This window comes from Crinia signifera, chromosome 19 (assembly GCF_055691185.1).
Source record: "Crinia signifera chromosome 19, ASM5569118v1, whole genome shotgun sequence".
NCBI classification, from domain to species: Eukaryota; Metazoa; Chordata; class Amphibia; order Anura; family Myobatrachidae; genus Crinia; species Crinia signifera.
In genome coordinates, this window is record NC_139226.1 from 128,901,780 (window position 1) to 128,926,124 (window position 24,345).

Below are 24,345 nucleotides of genomic sequence, written 5' to 3' on the forward strand. Positions count from 1 at the left end.
GCCGGATTTCTGTTGGGTCAATGGCCTGAAGTGTTCTAAGTGCCTTCTGTAAGGCGAGGGCAAAATCACGCAGTGTTTCTCCTGGCTGCTGCTTTCTTGTGTAAAAGGCCACCTTCAGTTCAGACAATGTTCTTGTATCAAACGTTGTGGCTATTCGTTGTAGGATCAGGTCGACTGTTTTTCTTTGCTCCTCTGGCCATGAAGTCACCTCTTCTAAGGCTGTGCCTTTCAACTGCCCAATTAAGATCTCCACTTGTTGCTGGTCTGATAATGTGTACATGATAAACATCGACTCCATTTTTCTTTTAAAGTCTGTTAAGGTATTTGCCTCTGAAGCTTCTCCACTATAAACTGGGAGCCATGTGACCCCAAAGTGATAGGGCAGCATTATTGGGTTTATGTTGGTCATGGTTGGAACAGTATTTGGAGAATCTCCTGCAGCTTGTTCATTGGATGACATGTTGATATTGTGTTTGTATCCTGTTCGTGACGCCAATTGTAACACTCAGGGCTGAGGTTACAGAGATTTACCTTTCAGGAACATCTTCAGTGGCAACTCAGAATTATTCACAGAGAGGCAGGAGTTAAACAGGTGACAGTGAAATAAAGGGGGTTTTATTACAATTTCAGATTCTTCAAGAAATAATAGCAATTGTCACCATTTACTTCGAATACAGGTGCTGAGGTCTGTATTAGTCTGTATGTCTCTTTAAAGAAGCCCTTGGACAGTTAAACAGTCTCTTTGTCATTAAGGCTCTGAATCCTTGCTTTTGCAGCCACAATCTCAAGCATATATATATATACAGTATATATGGAGTCTCTTCCAGCATTCTCAAACTACAGAATCAAAGTTGAATAAATGCTGCAGATGCAGCCTTTAGTATCTTGCCTTGTTTTCAGTACATTATCCGGATGGCACAGTGTCCAAATGTTAAACCCACAGTCTATGCATGGACTTGTCTTCTGCAGTATTAGGACTAAACTTTGTAGCACTATAACACAAACAGCAATAGCTGAAACTTGCAAATGCTGGATGACCAAATACAGACCATTCAAATATAAGTTCTGCTTCAGCTGCTTTACTGGGAATGTCTTTACTTGCTGGGTCTGTATCACAAACAAATGCCTGTCCATCACTGGTTACTTACTCACAGCAGCCATGGTGCTCATCTCCTCTCAGCACTACCTTATAGCTTCACTCACTGTGGCTATGGAGGGATCACATAAACTCCAGGGCCTCCCAAAGTCTTTCTCTGCAGCTTAGCTGGCTATCTTCATGAGAGGTCAGTGCCCTTGCTCCTTGTAATGCTGAATGCTCCAGCAGCTATCACTCAGCAGCCATGCTCTCTCCATAAGCTGGCTGACTCTGTCCTCTCTTTACTTTCACTTTCTAAAAACCTCCTCACCTCATCCTGTGTATGTGTAGCCAGCTTCCTGAGCCAATCAGTGCACTAGGAAGTGCCTGCTATACATGTGGACACATGAGAGAAGAAGGTAACCTCTGCAGTACCCAGAGTGTCCCTGAAATGAGGCAGCAGAATAAATAAAGCACATGGATGTTTTCCATAACAAAACAACAAATATTCATACTCATTCCTGTATATTGCTTCAAAAAAACAGTCCCAGTATTTCTTTCTGGGGTGCTACAGGTACACTGCACTCACCCTGTTAGTCAGTTGGATATCAGGCACTGCTCTGCCTTAAGGGTTTCCCAGACTCTTTTGGTTCATAGATAATGTTTGGTCGATGGGCATGAGCGCTGCATGCATTTGTTTGAATGTTATGAGTGTAAGAAGTTGAAGAATAAGACTGAGATGAAGATTTGTCACGTTATAGTGTACAATTTACTCAATAAATCGTGAAAAAAATATGCGTACATAGAAGTACAGTACAATCAAGAAATGAAAGTAGGATTAAAAAATAAATTCTGATTCAAACTGATAATTGTTTGAATGGCGGTGGGTTGCGAAACAAATCTATAGCTGGAGGGGGTATGGATATTGTGGGCATAATTGGTGTTTGGTACACCTACAGGGGGTCCCCAGTTGATGAGAAATTCTCACTACAGTGTCACCGTAGGGGGATTTCCAATTGGGGTTCAGGTGGTCTTTTAGGGACCCCTTTACAATCCTGTTGGTCTCTTCTCCTGGAGCCTATGGTCTCCCTCAGTGATTGACTATCATTAATGGAGACTGTAAGCTCAAGGAGAAGAGACCTACAGGATTGTAAAGGGTCCCTAAAAGACCAACTGGACCCCAATTGGGAATCCCCCTATGGTGACACTGTGACCGTGACACTGTAGCGAAAATCCCATCAATTGAGGGCCCCCTGTAGGTGTAACAAACACCAATTATGCCCACAATATCCATACCTCCACCTATAGATTAAATTATTTTTTAATCCTACTTTCATTTCTTGAGTGTACTTCTATGTACACTTAAATTTTTTTCACGATTTATTGAGTAAATTGTACACTTTGTAACATGGCAATTCTTTTTCTCAGTCTTATTCTTCAACTTCGTAAACTCCAAACCTTATCAATGCATCCATTGATGATTGTGATGGCTGGATCAGTGGATTGGCCCGGCGGGTGTAGGGAAGAATTTGGCCCATTGCACCCATTCCCAGTGGTGCATTACAGTGGTGCGGATAGTGTGCGTCGCGTCATGACATCATGTGGCCAGGCCCGTGGACCTGCTCCCACACTCAGGGGCTGCCCCACTGTTTTGTAGAGATGCTCGGTGCATGTGCTTTACAGATCCCCAGACCTCAGAGACTGCTGCAGGCAGGTTCGGTGAGGGGAGTGGCAGTGGCAGGGAGCAGTGAATTTTTAATTAATTATGGCGCGGTAAGTAACGCCCACCCTGGACCCCAAGCACTCAGCGCCTGTAATTACACACCCTAGAAACTGTACCAATGAAAGTATAGAAATTGAGATGTGGACATGTCCCTTTCTGATTTTGTACCGATTTCTGACCCTCAGATGTTGGAGGATATGTCATACAGTAGGTACTAAATCTCAGGAGTGGATGTGGAATTCATCAACACATACAAGTTTTCAACTCAGGAGCGTTGTGTTTCAAACAACAACACCACACCTGATTTCACTGCCATCATTGAGTATCAATGCAAACACATTCTAACATTATGGTGGAATCTATAACAAATTACAATCTTAGGTCTTTGTCACAGCATACTGTAAGATGACATTTTTCATCAATTTTGGAAATAAAGAGACCCCAAGGTTTTCCCGGGCAACGCCGGGCGGGTCAGCTAGTTAACAATAAGTCCAGGATCCACAAGATCCCCAGGATCTATAACGGCCCATACATGATACGAAGCACTGTCAATATCCTTAATAATATCATAGGTGCCATGAATTGAAGAACCTGGTAGAGTAAACACACCACCAGGATCACCCGCCAAACATGCAGTCACTGACAATATCATCAGATCTGACTGCATGTTCAGGTGATGGGTGTTATCCCTGAGGATCTGCGGGAGCATGCATCGTTAATGATAAAGTGGCTACAAACGGAATGATATGCATTTACTTAATCTACTCAAGCAACACTACTGACCCCTGTATACCCACCACTACATCACTGACCCCTCTATACCCACCACTGCACTACTGGCCCCTCTATACTAGCCACTACACTACTGACCCCTCTATACTAGCCACTACACTACTGACCCCTTTATACTGACCACTACACTACTGACCCCTCTATACTGGCCACTACACTACTGACCCCTCTATACCTGCCACTACACTACTGACCACTCTATACTAGCCACTACACTATTGACCCCTCTATACCCGCCACTACACTACTGACCCCTCTATACTGGCCACTACACTACTGACCCCTCTATACCCGCCACTATACTACTGACCCCTCTATACCCGCCACTACACTACTGACCCCTCTATACTGGCCACTACACTACTGATCCCTCTATACTGGCCACTACACTACTGACCCCTCTATACTGGCCACTACACTACTGAGCACCCCAATACCCGCCACTACACTACTGACCCCTCTATATCCGCCACTACACTACTGGCCCCTCTATAACAGCCCCTACACTACTGACCCCTCTATACTAGCCACTACACTACTGACCCCTGTATACCCACCACTACATCACTTACCCCTCTATACCCACCACTACATTACTGACCCCTCATAAACCCGCCACTACACTACTTACCCCTCTATACTCTCCATTACACTACTGACCCCTGTATACTAGCCACTACACAACTGACCCCCCTATACCAGTCACTACATTACTGACCCCTCTATACTGGCCACTACACTACTGATCCCTCTATACCCGCCACTACACTACTGACCCCTCTGTACCCGCCACTACACTACTGACCCTTCTATACCTGCCACTACTCTACTGACCCCTCTATACCCTCCACTGCACTACTGGCCCTTCTATATTAGCCACTACATCACTGACCCCTTTTATACTGGCCACTACACTACTGACCCCTCTATACTGGCCACTACACTACTGACCCCTCTATATTGGCCACTACACTACTGACCCCCTCTATACTGGCCACTACACTACTGACCCCTCTATACTGGCCACTACACTACTGACCCCTCTTTACCCCCCCCCATGCACTACTGATTCCTCTATACCCCCACTGCACTACTAACCCCTTGATACCTGCCACTGCACTACTGACTGCTCGATACCCACCATTACATTACTGACCTCTCTCAGTGATGGCAGGCTCTAGCATCACCAAACAGAAGATCCACAGGAAGTCGTGGGTCTGTCTCTCAGCAGCAGCTAGGTCTCCTCTCCTCAGGGAATAGTGGGAGACAGGAGAGGAGGTATAGAGGAAGAGGGCCACTGCCTTGATCTTGTATTCACTAAGCTGTGCTCAGTGTCTGAATTTACCAATACTACTTTCCCTCTCTCAGATCACAACCTTATCACCTGCATGCTCTCATCTATTGCTGCAAACTCTAAAACACTGAAATCCATGAATCCACCAAGTCTGCAGAAATATTAATTGTATGAATTTTCAAGTACTCTCCTCCTCTCTGCCACAACAGCTTGTTCCTATTTCTGCATTCACTACTCCTGAAATGGCGCTATCACACCTAAACCTAACTCTCAAAACAGCCCTGGATGAAGTGGCTCCAGTTACCCACCACAGTTGGCCTAGACGCCAACCGTGGCACTCTAAATTAACGAGACACCTACAAAATCTCTCACGGAAAGTTGAGTGTAAATGGCGTAAATCTCGCAGTCCAATGGATTCCCTCACATATAAGTTTATCTACCTGTCATATAGTTATGCCCTGGAAACTGCCAAACAAACATATTTCCAAACTCTCATTTCTGCTCAAGCTTCGAACCCAAAACTTATTTTTAATACATTTAAATCACTCACCCAATACACCAGCCACTATCCATGCACAAGATCTTGCTTCCTAATTCAGGGATAAGATTGACAAGATCCGAGATGAATTGGTATGCTCCAACTCAATTGGTGATCTGCTCAGTTCCCTACCTGAGCCCTCTGATGCATTTACTTAATTTGATCCCACGAATGAAGATGAAGAATCTGCACTTTTCTCTTTCTCCCACTCTGCTGCTGACCCTATACCCTCACCAATCTTAACTAAAATCTGTAACATCTCTCTTTCTACTGGTATATTTCCTTCATTGTTCAAACACTCAGTTATTACTCTGATTCTGAAAAAAACCCAAGCTCTCTCTCAAAATACCGTCCCATGTCTCAACTTCCATGCACCTCCAAACTACTTGAAAGACTTGCCTACACTCGCCTCATACACTTCTTTAACTCACACAACTTATTGGACCCACTTCAGTCAGGCTTTCTTTCCCAACACTCCACAGAGACAGCACTGACTAAAGTTGTGAATGATCTGGTCACTGCTAAGTCTAAAGGTCACTATTCACTACTAATTCTTCAAGATGTCTCTGCTGCTTTTGATACTGTTGGCCACAAACTTGTCATACAAAAACTATAATCCCTACAGTAGGTCTTAAAGACACAGCCCTCTCTTGGTTCTCATCCTATCTAACTGCTCTTTTAGTGTTTGTTTCTCTGATTCTACCTCCTCTTCGCTACCTCTTTCAGTTGGAGTACCTCAGGGTTCAGTTTTAGGTCCTCTGCTTTTCTCAATCTATACCTAATCTCTTGGCAAAATAATCAGCTCTTTTGGATTTAAGTATCATCTGTATGCGGATGATACTCAGCTCTACCTATCCTCCCAGGACCTGTCCCCATCTGTATTGAGCCGTGTCTCTGAATGCCTTTCTGCTGTTTCATCCTGGATGTCATCTCGCCACCTCAAACTTAATATTTAAAAAACAGAATTAATTATATTTCCACCAATAAATAGTAGTTACAAACCTGATATCTCCATTTCTGTTGAGAATATGACAATCACTCCTACCTCTGAAGTTTGCTGCCTAGGTGGTATTATTGACTCTGAACTTTCCATTGTTCCCCACATTCGATCTGTCTCGAAATCATGCCCCATGTAGCTGAAAAACATATTCAAAATTTGCCCTTACCAAACACAAAACACTGCAAAGACTCTAATCCATGCTCTCATCATCTCACATATTGATTATTGCAATAGTCTCATTATTGGCCTTCCCAATACAGACTCTAACCACTACAGTCCATCATGAATGCAGCTGTGAGGCTGATCTTCCTAGCCAGACATTCATCGTCTGCAAAGCTACTGTATCAGTCACGTCATTGGTTACCTGTATTCTACCATATTCAATACAAAAACCTTTTACTTACAGAGAAAGCCATAAACCAAACTACACCAACATACATTTCTTCTCGTATCTCAAAATATCTTCCAACCCGACCTCTACGCTCCTCACGGGACATTGCTGGTGGAAGCAACATGGGACACTGCTGGTGGAAGCATCATTGGACACTGCTGGTGAAGCAACATGGGACACTGCTGATGGAAGCAACATGGGATACTGCTGGTGGAAGCATCATGGGGCATTGCTGGTGGAAGCGACATGGGACACTGCTGGTGGAAGCAACATGGGACACTGCTGATGGAAGCAACATGGAACACTGCTGGTGGAAGCAACATGGGGCACTGCTGGTGGAAGCAACATGGGATACTGCTGGTGGAAGCAACATGGGATACTGCTGGTGGAAGCATCATGGGGCATTGCTGGTGGAAGCAACATGGGGTACTGCTGGTGGAAGCAACATGGGATACTGCTGGTGGAAGCATCATGGGATACTGCTGGTGGAAGCATCATGGGGCATTGCTGGTGGAAGCAACATGGGACACTGCTGGTGGAAGCATCATTGGACACTACTGGTGGAAGCAACATGGGACACTGCTGATGGAAGCAACATGGAACACTGCTGGTGGAAGCAACATGGGATACTGCTGGTGGAAGCATCATGGGGCATTGCTGGTGGAAGCAACATGGGGCACTGCTGGTGGAAGCAACATGGGATACTGCTGGTGGAAGCAACATGGAACACTGCTGGTGGAAGCAACATGGGATACTGCTGGTGGAAGCACATTGGGACACTGCGGGTGGAAGCAACATGGGGCATTGCTGGTGGAAGCATCATGGGGCACTGCTGATGGAAGCGACATGGGACACTGCTGGTGGAAGCAACATGGGATACTGCTGGTGGAAGCATCATGGGACACTGCGGGTGGAAGCAACATGGGACACTGCTGATGGAAGCAACATGGAACACTGCTGGTGGAAGCACATTGGGACACTGCTGGTGGAAGCATCATGGGGCACTGCGGGTGGAAGCATCATGGGGCACTGCTGGTGGAAGCAACATGGGGCACTGCTATTACAATTGGGGCACTGCTGTCTAATGCTTTCAAGCTGTGAATCAACAGGGCTGAGCAAGGACCTTATTCTGGTCCACAGGCAACGCTGCAAATTTCACATTGTTGCGTGTACATTAGACGCCGCCTGCCGCTGGCACAGCCGCCATCCCCCTCCTCGCTCACCGAGTTCCCCCTCATGGCTGCGAATGGATGTTTTGCATAAATATCCATTCGCAGCCTTGGGTGCGGGAACCAAATCATTTGATGGTCGACCACTCTGTGGTGTCTTAGCTTTGCGTGTTCCCTGTATGGGAGCAGGGCGGGCAACTTCTATCCAGTGATGTCAGCTGCCTGCCCCCGGCATCCGCGTCACTGCATAATTTCCATGAGAACGTTCAGCATTTTTATGGATACACCCATGAAACGCTGGCCGTTCCTGAACGCGTCCCCTTGCCAAACCCCCCCAGCCGCACTGGTAGGTGCGAACGGGGCGGTAAACTAGCAGTTTGCCATGCTGGTTCACACCTATCTTATGCACATACACAGAAATGCGCATGTGCATTAGCAAAACATCGCTTCCCCTGTGCGAAACGCGCGACTTGTGCGAAGTGTATAAGTGTATCAGAGATGAGGGCCAGGGGCTGGCTGCATGTGCAGAACTTGTCTACAGTCAGGGCCGGCGCCACCACTAAGCAGCCATTGGCATTTGCCTATGGTGCCGGCCGCCGGAGGGCGGCAGTTTGGAGCTTGTTCGCGCTGCATTACCCGCCAAGCCCCCCCCCTGGAAAGTCACGGCGCCGCCGGACACCCCCCTCTTCTCCCGTCCCTGGGCAGAGTTGCGGCAGGCAGCGCCACATCGCACGGCAAGCCCCCCCCCCCCCGGAACGTCACAGCGCTGGACCCCCTCCTCTCCTCTCCCCTCCCTGGGGAGAGTCGCGGCGGCGCACAGCAAGCCCCCGCGAAGGTCACGGCGCCATGCGCCGCATCACTGGACCCGGTAGCGTGGCCACCCTGGAGCGGGTAAGTGTTTGAGCACCGGGGCGCCCACCCCCCTCCCCGCCTGGCACCGGCCCTGTCTACAGTATATGGGAGGCAATGATGCATAGAGCTCATTATGCTTCTCTGGAGCATAGCTGGTGTCTGTTGAATACTGTATGTATTACACCCCTTGGTGTTCATAGTTACACAGTGTTTCTTTCCTGGCAGAACTCTGTAACCCGGCTGCCTCTTATTCCCTTTTGTTTGCATTCGGCAACACAGATGCATTTTACCGCTTGTTATACTTCACAAATAATATTACAGTCAACATTTCTCTATTTGCCTTTCAAAAGGAAGATGACTTCTTGAAAACCCAAACTGAAACAGCAGGTCGATTCTTTCAAAATCTCATACCATTTGATTAAAAATATCTATATGCCACAGGCCTAGATATGTCCCTTGTGCCCTATTTAGCATCTGCTGTGCATCCCAGCGCAGCCAGCAGTGGAAAACAAGCCACCAGAGATTAGATTTGATAGGGAAAACAAAGCCATTGATGCACTAAAGCCAGCAGACATAAGAAAAATCCTTTGAATGAGCTTGTGCTGACGCAAGGCAACATCACTGCTCTTTTTATCATACTTGAAAACTACTTTTAGTCCATTGTGGCTTGCCTGTAAATGAAAGTCTTTATCCATACAACTCATAGCTGCCTGCCCTCCTGCATTCTGCAGGAGACTCCCTGACATAGCAGCAATCTCCCTCTCTCCCTCATTAGTCTAGCAATCTCCCTCATGTCACCTAGCCCACATTACACTGTTACATCATAGTTACCTACCCTCCTGCATTCTGCAGGAGACTCCCTGACATAGCAGCAATCTCCCTCTCTCCCTCAAGAGTCTAGCAATCTCCCTCATGTCACCTAGCCCACATTACACTGTTACATCATAGTTACCTCCCCATCCTGCATTCTGCAGGAGACTCCCTGACATAACAGCAATCTCCCTCTCTCCCTCATTAGTCTAGCAATCTCCCTCATGTCACCTAACCCACATTACACTGTTACATCATAGTTACCTCCCTCCTGCATTCTGCAGGAGACTCCCTGAAATAGCAGCAATCTCCCTCTCTCCCTCATGAGTCTAGCAATCTCCCTCATGTCACCTAGCCCACATTATACTGTTACATTTTTTTTGTGAAAAAAGTAATGAGAGATAGATACATTTACATTGAATCATCAGCACCATTTCCCAGCACTTTACCAAGTATAGTAGCTCTTCCTATCTGATTTGGGGCTCATCTACATTTGTATATAAGTCATTTTACCAGGTTCCTCTCAGATGTAGCAGTGCACACCCACGTTTCTAGGTACCACGTTCACAATCTCTTTTCACAATCTCTCCATATATGGAGCTAGACACGCCCTTTGGGTGGAGCATGACACGCCCCCTTGATGGGGCACTGTGCAAAATTCTACTACCAACTATAATGTCCCTAAAACTAGTTTTCAAAGTAGGCAAGTATGATTCAACTGCACATTTTGCAACAATTGCACTAGTGTCCACATCTTTTTTTTAATTTAATTCTATTTTTCATTTTTATGTAAGCATTGGTTTATTATAATAGAAGTGTCATGCATCATATCTATACGGTTATAATATACCCCTTACACACCAAAACTCTGGGTTAGTCCTGGGCAAAACCAAGACAGACCCATTCATACTGTACCTTTTTCTGGGGTTATTCCCAGGTAGGCCCCATTTCACTGAACATGAGTCTGCCCTGCAAAAACTATGGCAGTCATAAGAAATGGCCTTTTTCAGGCTCACAAAGAGGAGGCCATTATAAAGTGGGCGGGGACTGCACACTGCATTGCAGCAATCATGGCCAATGAGTTCCCAGCATGCAGCATAGAGTTCCTGTTTGTGCTTTAATGCTTTTTAATATGGGATCTGGACTTTAGTTCGACATGCATTAGTTTGACAGTCAATAGGCCAACCACTATTGGTTGACATAGACAATAGGTTGACACAAGCAAAAAGATCGTCACGATAATGGATGGCACATAAAAAAGGTTGACGTGTTTTTCTGATTTTAGAATTTTTTTTTTCTTTTCATACTTTCTCATGCATGTGGACCATCGGGAATGGTAAAGTGCAGAGCAGAATGGAAATGGAGCAAGTTATCTGTCCCGAAGCACAAGCCATGTGAAGGTACGCGGTACACTTAATAGGTGTACAAGCTGAAATGTATAAATTGGCACAAAAACAACATTAAAACTCAACTCAACTTTTATCATGTCAATTATCTCTGTATCAACCTTTTGGTTGTGTTGCTCCTTTTCCAATGCCAACACTGTGTATCTCAACCTTTTGGGTTTGATCTAGACAATGGCCCTTATTCTGGTTGGTGCGGTAATATCCACGTGCATTCGTGCCGCCGATGTTTTGTGTCTGCGCATGTGCAGAGACGTCTCTGCGCATGTGCGAGCGGGACGCACGGCCACATTCCGCATGAAATGTGTACACTACGAACAGGGGGTGGAGAGGGGTGTGAAGGGCTGTTTGGGCTCATTACCATATGTTTACACCCCGTGTTTCATGGGCGTTCCCATGTAAACGCTGGGCGTACGTATGGTAATGCGGCCGTGACGCACGTGTAGGGGGCAGACATATGACATTGCCGGATGTCAGCTGCCCGCCCAGATCCCTGCTTTTGCACGGAGAAATGCCCGTGTGGTCTGAGGTTGCGGGAGATTCCTGGCCACTCGGTCCTGCATTCGATGGTCTGCGACCATCGAATGATGGGGGAGGTTCCCTGAGATGGAGGAGGTGTATTCATGAGAAATACACGTGCGTTCCGTTTGGACAGCTTCTTACCGCGTACGGACAGAGTTGCCGATCCGTATGGAAGGCGGGGTTTAAGACGCACGGTGCTGGCCGCATATTCGGATCCGGCCGCACCGATCAGAATAAGGGCCAATGTCGGCCTAATCACTGTGTCCAGACACTTGCAGTCTGGACACTGAGGAGAGCACATGATAGATATAGATATCTATTGATTTAGATATGTTTTTTATATATTTTTATGATTATTTTTTATATATACATACCATTAGTGGATAAACTAAATTGTAATAATATCCCTTACAAATAAACTTTAAGAATACCACTTTTTATCTATTTACAGCCCACCCTCTATGTTTATACATATGAGAATATTTTTAGGTGTAAATACACCTAAAAATTAAAGTATTATAAGGAGAAGAGATTACAGTTTATCCACTAATGGCATGAATATATAAAAAATAATCATAAAAATATATAAAAAAAAACATATCTAAATCAATACAAATGTATGGGGTCGTAAAGACCATCACACTAAGTAATTTATGGTTCTATATGCTATTAGGTACTTACAGAGCCAGAGGAAAAAGGGCATTGATTAAATATAGGTGGCCCTCAAGTATCAATTACAGGTAAACCTTAACTTTTACTCTTCTTAATTATTACTCGTTTAAATTCAATTAAGAACATACTCAGATCAATGTATTTCTACCTATGCATTTTATTTGTAGTAAAGGGCCTAGGCCAGGGGTTCCCAATCTTTTTTGATTCACGGCACCCTAGAGAATCAGACTTTTTTTCACGGCACCCCTAGGTCAATTTTTTTTTATTTAGATTGGGTTTATATGCGATTCTTAGTGGCAGTTATGTGGTACAGGGCAGGATTTGCTTCTGTTGGTACACATTCTATGATTGCCAGCTACCAGCACTGGTTTTGCTCATAAATAATTAACCATTACTAATTTGAGTTGGTCCTAGACCACCAAGCCGCGGCACCCCTGCATGTGTCCCGAGGCACCCCAGGGAGCCACGGCACACAGTTTGGGAACCACTGGCCTAGGCCTATACTTGGACCAGTCGTTATTGAAATCTATTGAAATCTCATTAAAGTGTTTTGATCAAAAAGATCCTTAAAGGTATAGTATCGATCTTGCTAATTTTCCTTTGTAATTGTAATTATTGTAAATCTTTTCCTCTTTTTTAATAATTTGTACTAGATGGTTTACTACCATCAGTAAAATGAAATATTATATGAGCCATCTGTTCTTCCTCTTTCATAACCCATTGTGAAATTATATATATACTGATAATGAATGCCTTTCCTATTATGTACAATATATATTTACAATTATGTTTTACCTTTGTAGATCTGTTTAAAAAATTCCACCCCTGATGAAGTTTTATAAAGAGACAAAATGCGTAGGTTATCTGTCGTGATCCATAGTCTAAGGCAGGCATTCCCAACCACGGTCCTCAAGGCACACCAACAGTGCAGGTTTTGTAGATACCCAGGCTTGAGCACAGGTGACTTAATTAGTATATGAGGGATTCTGATTAAACCATCTGTGCTGAAGCCTGGATATTACTAAAACCTGCACTGTTGGTGTGCCTTGAGGACCGTGGTTGGGAATGCCTGGTCTAAGGAATACACTTCTGATACAAGATTACATTTCAAGAACATTTTTGATTTGTTTTAAATGTTTTATACCTAGAAAAATGTTTATGTTGACTATGGTCCTATGAAGTAAAGGAAAGACAGTAATTACCAGTAAATTGTGTATGGGCACTATATAGCACTATTGTTTTGGAGATATATATATATATATATATATATATATATATATATATATATATATATATATCAATTTGATATAGCCACTAAAAGCATCATGCAATGAGGAAGGAGCACTTAGAGGGATCCTTATTATCATCCACCTTTATTAGGAAGTGGGTGATGCCAGAAGGAGGTAGTCGGGATGTAGAGGATGATGGGGAGATGCAGTGGGTGACGACAGGTAGAGGGGTGAGAGAGTGATATGAAGAGGCAGTGGGTGACACCAGGGGGAGCATGAGAGAATGGTAGTTAGAGGCAGTGGGTGTTGTCCATTAGGGGTGTGAGAGTGACAGGGAGAGGCTGTAGGTGACACCATGGATATGATAAGACAGTGAAAGGGAGAGGCAGTAGGTGATGCCAGGCAGAGGGTGAGATAGTTACACTGGAAGGGCAGTAGGTTATGCCTAGGAGAGGCAATGGGTAATATCAGGGAGAGGGTGTGAGTGAGAAAGTCAGAGGGAGAGGTAGTGGGTGATGACAGGAAGAGGTTTATAGGGAGAGAGTCATAGGGAGAAGCAGTGGGTGATGATAGGGGGTAATGACAGAGATAGGCAGTGGGTGACACCCAGGAGAGAGGGTAATAGGTAGTGGGTGATGGAGAGGGTTAAGTGGAGAGGCAGTGTGTTATATATAGGGGGCACCAGTCCAAAAGGGAAGGGGACAGTGAGATGGAGATGGGAGGGGGGGGGGTACCAGGCTTGAGATGGCTGCATTCCCACAAAAACAGGTTCCCCTCATAATGTATTATACAACCGTAACTAGTGAGGCCTTACCAAAACAGAACCCACTAAAACAGTTGCATATGTCTCCTATTACAAGCTTGAACCCCTCTGCAGTCTTACTCTACCCATTTAATACACATATATTGGCGTGTCTCCCTCCCTCACCCTGAATCTGCATATCTCCCTCTCCCCCATGACAACGTCATTAGCCCCCTTCCCCCCACTCCTCATAGGTCTACCCCCCACTCTCCAAAGTTTTTCTCCCATAGCAGTGTCATCAACCCTCTTTCCCCCACTCCCCATAGGTCTCCCCTCTCCCCCATAGCAGTTGTTATTGGCCCTCTTTCCCCCACTCCCCATAGGTCTCCCCTCTTCCCCCATAGCAGCGTCATTGGCCCTCTTTCCCTTACTCCGCAAAGGTCTTCCCTCTCCCCCCATAGCAGTGTCATTGACCCTCTTTCCCTCACTCGCCATGCCCCTCATCCAGCTCTTACCTTTATCCTGTATGACTGCTGGGACAGGGTCCTTCAACTCCATGGACTGTGCCTGGCTTCCTTTGCTGCTGTCTTCTGCTCAGCCCTAGGGATGGCCATCAACCATCAATGATTCAAAATCATTGATGGTTTATGGATGATATAGAATAGTTTTGACATTGATGAGGGAGAACCAGGACCTCCTACGTCAAAGCATAACCAAATAGTTTTGTTTCATAGCCAAGGGGCCGTAACATAGAGCGTAGCTCTGCCCCTGACACCCATAAATGCCCCACCCCCAGGAACTGATTGGACCATGGGTCGGTCAGTCAAATAAAAAGGATGACCATCGATTAAAACCATCAATGGTGATACATCACATAGTATGCTACCATTGATCACCATGATTTGCAATGTCACCATCAATGGTAACCATTGATGGAATTAGCATCAATAGCCATCCCTACTCAGCCCCATTAGGCAGATGGTGAAAGTAAACACACTTCGTGCCTGTGTGAGGCTGAGCATCAGCTTGTATGCCGCTGCCTTGTTACCATCTCCCCTGTTCTCCTGATTTAAAAGAAAATGCCAGAAACAAAAGAAGGAAAATGGGCCCACGTGCCCCTCCCCCCTGGATTCCCAAATGCCCAATATCAATAGTACCCATTGCACCCATGCACACGTGTTGGGTGAGGTGGCTCCCTGTGGTAATTTGTGGAGGTACGGAAGATGAGGGCAGTGTAATAAAGCATTAGGTGGTAAAATATGACAATTCCCAAAACATACATTGGAATTTGTGCCTAGAAATTACTCAAATAAATTGCCCATAGAAATCAATAAAATTCTGCAGCACAGCCTCTCTCCCCAGCTCAGCCCATGTTGCTCAGTGCTGTATGCTGAGCTGGGGAGATAGACAACTGCAGCGACAGTCTGTCCTCTCCCTCCCACATCATGCACATATTACGTTTATTTTTTTTTCATGGGGGTGTGGACACGCCCCCTTCCAGAGGCCCCATCCCACCATGTGGCTACACCCCCTCAATTTTACCTGGGCCCGTCCGACCTGTTGGCGCCCCTGTTACTAGGTTGTTTCTAAACCAAGCAAACATTGCTCCAATTTCCTTTTTAGAGGTAGCTCTACTAAACCGTTTAAAAAGATAAAGCAAAAGTGTTGCCAGGGCCGGCATTGGGGCCATCAAAAGGGACACCTGTACCAGGACCTGGCCTTGTGAGGGCCCCTAAGGTTCTAAAGGTCTCTAAAAGTCTATAAGCATGGATGCAGCAGTGCAGCAAGGGGGCAGGGTTGGGGGGGTCCCCTGGGACCCAAGATTTCTGTTGCTGTCCCTGTGTGTTGCTCATAGTATCCAGACAGAATCTGAGTAACATTGTTTCTCATACATCAGCTTTGTATCCCGCTGCCTTATTACCATCTCCCCTGTTCTCCTGATTTAAAAAAAAAATGCCAGAAACAACAGAAGGAAAATGGGCCCACGTGCCCCTCTCCCCTTGATTCCCAAATGCCCAATATCAATAGTACCCATTGCACCCATGCACATGTGTGGGGTGAGGTGGCTCCCTGTGGGAATTTGTGGAGGTGCGGAAGATAAGGGCAGTGTAATCAAGCATTAGGTGGTAAAATATGGCAATTCCCAGAACATACAGTGGAATTTGCGCCTAGTCTGCATTTGTGCCTCAGGATAGCGGTACAGCACTGTGTCGGCACAGTACATTCACAGGAAAGCCGTGCCGGTGGAAATTACTATTCATGCTGCAGGCCTGACCCTTTCTTTTTTTTTTTTTTGCAAATGACCCTGATTGTGGCCAAATAGATTTCTTTATTACTAATGCACTTAGATCAGATCTTTGTGTCCAATTCTATTCAATGCACAAACGTCTCATGGATTATCATACCCAACAACAATACAGTAATGTGCCTGGAAGATAAACGTGAGTGATGGTGAAGTTCCCAGTATGGTAAGTGCTGTAATACGGCTTTGTGTACTTTAAACACATGTTATTGCTCTTGTCCTCTATTAATAGATAAAGCAATTATGAGTTTACAGGAAGCCTCTTCCTGATACGTTTCATCCACATATGATACAGCCGTCGCTGCATTGCTAATGAGACTTCTCTCATTGTCTCTTTTATCCTGTAATCTGTATTATACAGAAAAAATTATTTGAAGGCTGACAAGAACCAATTGACCCCCCTACTCTGCAGGGTGTATTTACTAAAGCGTTGGTTTTTAGAAGTGAGTGGTTTTGCCCATAGAAATCAATCAAATTCTACTTCATTCATTAATGTAGCACCTTCTGGAAGATAATACTGTAGCTTGAACTTTTAAGATGTCCACTCTATAAATCCTACAGTGTAGTAAATATTCCCCTGCATGTTCATTTGACAAGACTTAGAACATGGATGTGACCTATTTCCTTCTACTGACGATAATTCTAGGCAGTGGAGTCGAGAGGTGGAGCGGGGGGGGGGGGGGTCCTTCTTACCCGGGCTCGGGTCTGCTGGATTGGCCTGGGTCCCGGTCCCCCTTTTGGAAGGACCCGGGCAGGCAATGGGGGGGGGGGGGAGATAACAGGTTGCCGCCGCAGCACAGCCTCCAGCTCAGCACATGTTGCCCAGTGTTGTATGCTGAGCTGGGGAGCTAGACAACTGCAGCGGCAGCCTGTCCTCTCCCTCCCACATCCTGCACATATTGCGTGTGGACGCGCCCCCTTCCAGAGGCCCCATCCCACCATGTGGCTACACCCCCTCAATTTTACCTGGGCCCATCCGACCTGTTGGCGCCCCTGTTTCTAGGTTGTTTCTAAGCCAAGCAAACATTGTTCCAAGTTCATTTTTAGAGGTAGCTCTACTAAATCTTCTAAAAAGATAAAGCAAAAGTGTTGCCAGGGCCGGCATCGCAGCCATCAAAAGGGACACCCGTACCAGGCCCTGACCTTGTGAGGCACCTAAGGTTCTAAAGGTCTCTAAAACTCTAACAGCATGGATGCAGCAGTGCAGCACCTAGCAATGGTTTATTAAGGCTCTGGCCAGCCACGATTCCAGGATGGGATTTTACTTAGAACTCCCTCCGGGTCTGGTCACCTGTTCGGCTACCAGCACTAATGAGTTTTGCAAGTGACTCCCCAAACTGCGCAACGAACAGTGCTGGGCCCTCCCATCTATCATGAGTGACATTTTTCTCATACATGATCGCTAGATTCTGTTTGGATGCCAAAGTTAACTTTCCTTAGTAGAAGTTTTAATAAAAAAACATCTCCTTTTGATTTAGATTGTGTACAAATGGGATCGACCGTAATCTAAAAATGTAAATATGGCCAGAGAATACGGAAAATGTACTAAGCTGCCGTATTCTTCGGATTCGTATATTCCGATGACGATTTCATTCGTATTTGGCTGCTGAGTTTGCTGGCAGCCAAATGCGGGCGAAGCTTGTCTGTGTAAAAGTAAGAAAATTAAATTAATTTTCATTTAAAAAAATGGTGTGTGGGCCCCCCCCCCAACCATTAGCATAATCAGCCCCGGGCTCATTGAGCCAGCCTTGGTTGTAGAAATACAGAGGGGGGATTCAAACGGGGTCCCCTTGTATTTCTAGGACCTGCACTAGGCTCTTGGTCCAGTCCTGTTTCCCAAAATATGGTGGATAAAAGGAATAGGGGGTCCCCCTTATTTTGGAATTCAGCAGCAGGTTCCAACAGCCAGGGCACACTTTTTACATAAGGTCCCCCGGCCAAAGCATGACCACAATGGTTTATTAAGCATACATATATATTTTTACATTTATACAATTTTTTTTGTGTGTGTTTGTCCATTGTTCCGTGACACAAACAAGAACTTAATTTTTGATGGTAAGAGAAAATTGCAATAGTTTATTTAATAGTTCACTAGTTTATTAAAAGCCATAAAATATTCTACGTGGCTAAAGTACATTAGCCGGTGTACTGTAAATGCAGCCGATGACATACAGAAGTGGTACGAATGTTGCGCACTTCTCCGCCTGTTGAGAAGGTCACCTTCCGCTCTTGAAGACATACCAGGAACGCTGCGTGCAGCCAGGCATTCATTTTGTTTTAACCGGTACGACACCTGGTTTAATTGCGATAATGCTTCCATTGAGTGTGTTTTCTTTATTTCTATATTTTTAGTGTCTGCAAAAAAAGATGGAGAATCGCACAAGAATCTAAAGCTTAGGGCCTGGAGGCAGCCCTGGATACGGAGACAAGAAATTAATAATAATAAAAAAGAGTGCTATAGCTTGAAGGCAGCAGACGAGAGCACTGACATTCCATTATACCGTCTGTCTGTGGAATTCATTGAGCATCTGTGCTCTAAATAGGCTTGTTTTAAAGGGACATGTTCCCGTTAGTAACCAGAAATAGAGGTGAGACCATTCTTCTGCATAGCTGCAGCGTAATAACGCACCTTTAATATTGATTTATAATCCTCTTTCACATGTGCCTCACAACGTACAATATGGAAGCATTCAGGAAGCTGGCGGAATAAAACAGATTTCACAGAAAACACACAAGTGGAGCTGTATGAATTATGAACACTGCTGTGTGTGACTGTGGAGAGAGACATGTTAATCATCTTGATAAATCACGCCTGCTGTACTGTACGTGTTTACCTGTCCGCTATTCAGTAAGGCGCTTTAGTTTATAATGTGTTTTTTAAAAGTGCTGCGTTTAGCATTGGTGTGCTTGTGTAAGAAAATGTCACACTAAGTAATTTCACAGAACCTTAGCTTGTTGGAGGCTTTTAATTCCCCATAAAGGGATTAGAATTTGGCTGCCTCGTTTTACTGCATATGTTTTCAAGATGTTTCTTTTCTGCAATGGGATGTATATAGCCTTTACAGAATGTACAACGCACAGCAGTTTGGATGTTTTTTATTGTGATATTGGATGTTATACATCTGCAAGGATTTCAGAATCTGAAATGGAGGATGCCATACCAGGGGTGCTTAACAGGTGGAACTTCAGGAAGTACATGTCCCAGCATGCCCTGCTGACCTGGTCCCTGGTCCCTCTGTCCCCGGGAATAGACAATATTAGCATGCATAGAGAATCTGTTCCCTCCGGCGTTGCAAAGCAGAGCAGCAGTGACAGGGGGGACCCCCAAATGCCCCCTTGCATGTTGAGCATTCCTGTAGCATACACCATAGATGCCGAAACCGGGGCCCGGGCACCCATGGAAAGTGAGGAGCACCCACGGGCCATGTCCGGAGCTCACCCGCTGCTCGCCGTCGGGGATCCTGGCCGATGGGAACTAGTAGCGGTATTATTCCGCTGCTAGTTCCCATCTTCCGCAGGGACCCTGCTGCTGACGGCCCATCCGCTGCTGGGACCCCGCTGCTGCGCTGCCAGGATCCCCGCCTACCTCCATCCCTTGAGCACGCCCCCTTGAGCACCCACCGGCAAAAACGTAAATCGGCGCCCCTGGCATACACCATGCCCAGTCTGGGAATTACTGTACTGATTTGCACTATGTCATTTGCATTCAAGCAAATACTGTATGTGATTTTTATAAAAAGAGGGTGGAGTTTGATGGAGTTTGGTGGAGTTTGATACAGAGGTTAGGATTAGGCGGGGCCTAACTGTATTTGAAAAGATAAGACTAGGCAGATACAGTAATCTAGTTCTATAGCTAAAGGGTTAGAGGACAATTTATCACCATCCATGTCCTCAGAGGGCCGGTATGAGGCTTCTCTGCACCATGGCAAACCTATTGCCCGAACGAAAAGCTCACCCTGCTACCAATACCATCTTTCCAGACCCTCAAATGAAAGTGTGGCAGAGGAGTCCTAGAAGTTTAACATCTGCCACCTGCATTAAGTACAACAAGATTGTCTTCATCATAGGTATCCTTAAATTTGTTATTGGCAGACTTGGTGGCGATACCAAGGGCTAGATGTATCAAGCTTCAAAAAGTGATAACATGGAGAGAGATAAACAGCCAGCCAATCAGCTGCTAACTGCCATGTTACAGGCTGGGTTTTAAAAATGACAGGGAGGAGCTGATTGGCTGTTTGTTTATCACGCTCCACTTTATCACCTTTTAAAGCTTGATACATCTGGCCCACAGGTGTATGAGCAATGTTATTAAATCAACTCAAGCACTGAATCAGGAGATATTGTGGTCCACCTGTCAGTCACAAATGTATAAAAGGGAGAATAGCTTCCAAATATATGAGAGGTGAAGCCAGGGTTGCTCTACTATTAGGCAGGTTGAGGTGGCTGCCTAGGGTGCCAGGAACTTGGGGCCAGATGTATCAAGCTTTAAAAGGTGATAAAGTGGAGCGTGATAAACAAACAGCCAATCAGCTCCTCCCTGTCATTTTTAAAACCCAGCCTGTAACATGGCAGTTAGCAGCTGATTGGCTGGCTGTTTATCTCTCTCCATGTTATCACTTTTTGAAGCTTGATACATCTAGCCCACCACTTAAGCTTTAAACAGTAGTTTTCCGAATCTTATACTTTCTTTGGCATTATACATTCTCCTTATTCCGAAATCCATGGATTCCTAATTACCATATTAGATTGAATGATTCTAATACAAATACATTTAAAGAGTCCAGCTCATACAGTATCGTTACAAGTTACTTAATATTAACCTTTTTCAGTCCAATTTGTTTTTATTTTACAATTCAAACCGTCTGGTTTAAATGTTTAAATGAATTGTAATTTTTTTTAGAATTCAAAATGGTCTACATTGAATGTTGAACGATGTTAATGTTCTTATTTCAAAGTGGGCCACCATTGGATCTGTCACTAGCTCTAGGGCTGATGAGCCTGACTAGACGATGGACTTCAATGACACTATATAAAAACCACCAACAAATGTTCATGTTTTAGTAATTCATCTGACATATAATGTAGCTCTATTTTTGCTTAGAGCGCCAGTACTGGCTGCTCGCGGAACTATCACCTTTATTTGCTATTGGGATTTAGTCACAGAATTCAACAAATAGGAGAAAGGGATCTGGCAGACATCATCATCAACATTTCCTGACCCAGTCTATTTAATTGACTTTAAAAAAATATTAATAATTAGTTACCAGTCTGTCAAAATTATGGAACACTATAATAGTAATGTCAACACAGGCGGTTCTGCAAGGCAAAATGGAGCAACAATTTATTTGCCAGGAAGGTGCCATCTAAGGGCCACTGGTGCAAAGCACTTGATTTGAAAATACTTAGTCATTTACATCAATCCCTGCCCCACTGCGGCATACACTATATATTTTATAGAAGAAGCCCATTCTAGCACAGGGAGAAAATATACTCACTACACACAGTTGGGCCTTTGTGGGAATTGATCCCAAGACCTCATTGCTGTGAGGCAGTAATGCTACCCATTATAAATGTATGATTAAGAAATATTATTTATTTTAATAAATTATTATTATTGTGCCCAACAAAAAAATTACATAACTAACCTAGTGTTATGAAAGAAAAAGGGACAAGAAACCTAGACTGCCTTAGCTAAAGTGTAAACATCTACTACTGTAGGTTAGATATGTTAGGCCTATCACACAGTTACAAGGAAACCAATATTGTAGGGTCCTACAATAAAGAAAGACGCATAGAGGGCTGCATTCAGGGGTGGCTCTAACATTAGCCAGCTGCCCAGGGCACTAGGATCTGGAGGGGTGCCACTCCAGAATTTAGAACTTGTAGTCCTTTGTGTCTAGATAGGAAAATAAGTGATATACAGAATACAATACTTACAATAAGAGGTGCAGCCTATTTAAAGTATGCAGCATCCTTTTCCAAAAATAAAGACCTGGGATTAATGATGATGATCTAATCTTTAGAGTTGCTCAAAACAAATGTACATGTGTCCTTCCCCATGACACCTATTGTACGTGTGGCTTGTAGTGGTAACCTGCAGGCAATAGCGCTACTGTACAGCTAGCGGCATAACCCCCAAAGGCAATAGAAACCCCTGCCTCCGGGCTCTGGGCCCTAAAGGGGCACCTGCTGGGATTTAATTATGGCCTCTGTTCTTCCATTGGAGGTTTGCGGTGCACCTGATGCTGCTGCTGTGGACTTAATCAGGTCTATCCCATGAGCCCTGCTAACACCTGCAATAGGGGACAGGACAGCTCCAGCCTGTGCTGCTGCAAACAACGGTTCACCCACTGCTCCAGCTGGACTTTAAGCTGGGACCCCACAGATTTATGCTGCAGACGGCTGAGTCTTGTGTGTGTGACACTTATCCACCAGGCCAGTGTTAAACCTTCTCCTAAGAGGAGGTGGCACCAAATTTCAACTTGACTCCGAGCGACTGAGATGTACTTACGCCTCTGTAAATAGCCTCCCACTTCCTTACTCTGTTGGGCGCCATCTAATGGTTGTTGGTGCGCAAAACTCATTCCCTCTCAACCATAGATGTGAGAAGCAACATTTTGCTTTTGCTATGCAAGATGTATTGAGATCAGAGATTTCATATGATTGACAAACCTTGTCCTACAACATTAGACATTCTCAAATGCAAGTGTTTCATCATTAATCCTTTCCTTCAGGGACCCTGTATAGATTTTTTTAATCACTATTGCTGAAATTAGTAAAAAGAAGAACCAAGAAGCACCAGCGAAGCAGTGAATCCTGAGTTAAGGGATAATTGATCACTGCTCATAAAAATGATGTCTCACATTAGAAATCAAAGGAAATCTGAGACATAACTGCAGGAGGCTAAAACACTGAACAGCGAATAATTAGCAAATGCAAAATAAATGACTTTTGTTGGTGCATCTGACAATTATATTTATGGAAGCCTTGGAGTTAAGCAGAAGAAGGGGAAAAAATAATTTAATGCGTTAAGTGTCAGGAGTGATCTGTTGGGGTATCATTAAACTATAGTTCCCAGAGACAGTGCCAGGTAATGTTCCATAGACAGAGATGAAGATTTATAGAGTCCTTCCATCACATCTTCTGCCTCATCCAGTATACTAGGTTATTTCACCGTCTTATCCACAATTTTTCTTATGTTATAAACTCCTCCAGGTATGAACTGAACCAGAAGCAATCAAGGATCAGGAGCAATTAGTGCTTAGGAGAACCCAGCAAGGCTTCAGCACAGAAAACTGCAGGCAGGCAATTGATTCATATACTGTACAATAGTCATCAGGAACAGATGTCAATGTATATATTCATCTGGAAACAATAAAATATACTACATTATATTTATTAACCGTCAAAACACAAATAAAAACCCCCACAACCGTGTTTTGATTCTGGTAGAATGCTAAGGATAAAATAACACCCCTTTCAAACCAGCCCAAATTCCCGGGTTGGCCCCAGGGAACAACCTGCGACTAGCGCTAGTGTGAAAGGCTCCCGGGCCAAAATCCTGGGACCTATGTGCTGGGATTTCAACCCAGCCCGAGATACAAGCCGGTGTTAGAGGTACTGACTGTTGCTGGGGAAGCCGCCGGTCTCAGCCTCCCAGTGACGCAATCCAGGAGCTGATGCCTTCAGGTGAAAGCGGGTGGGGTTTCTCCACCCCTTCACACCAGAAAATGCAAGGACTAGGCTGGTGTGAAAGGGGCCAACCCAGGAATGTCCCTGCATGATCCCTGGACTGTATTCCTGGGAAAGTCCCTGTTTTTTTCTGGTGTGA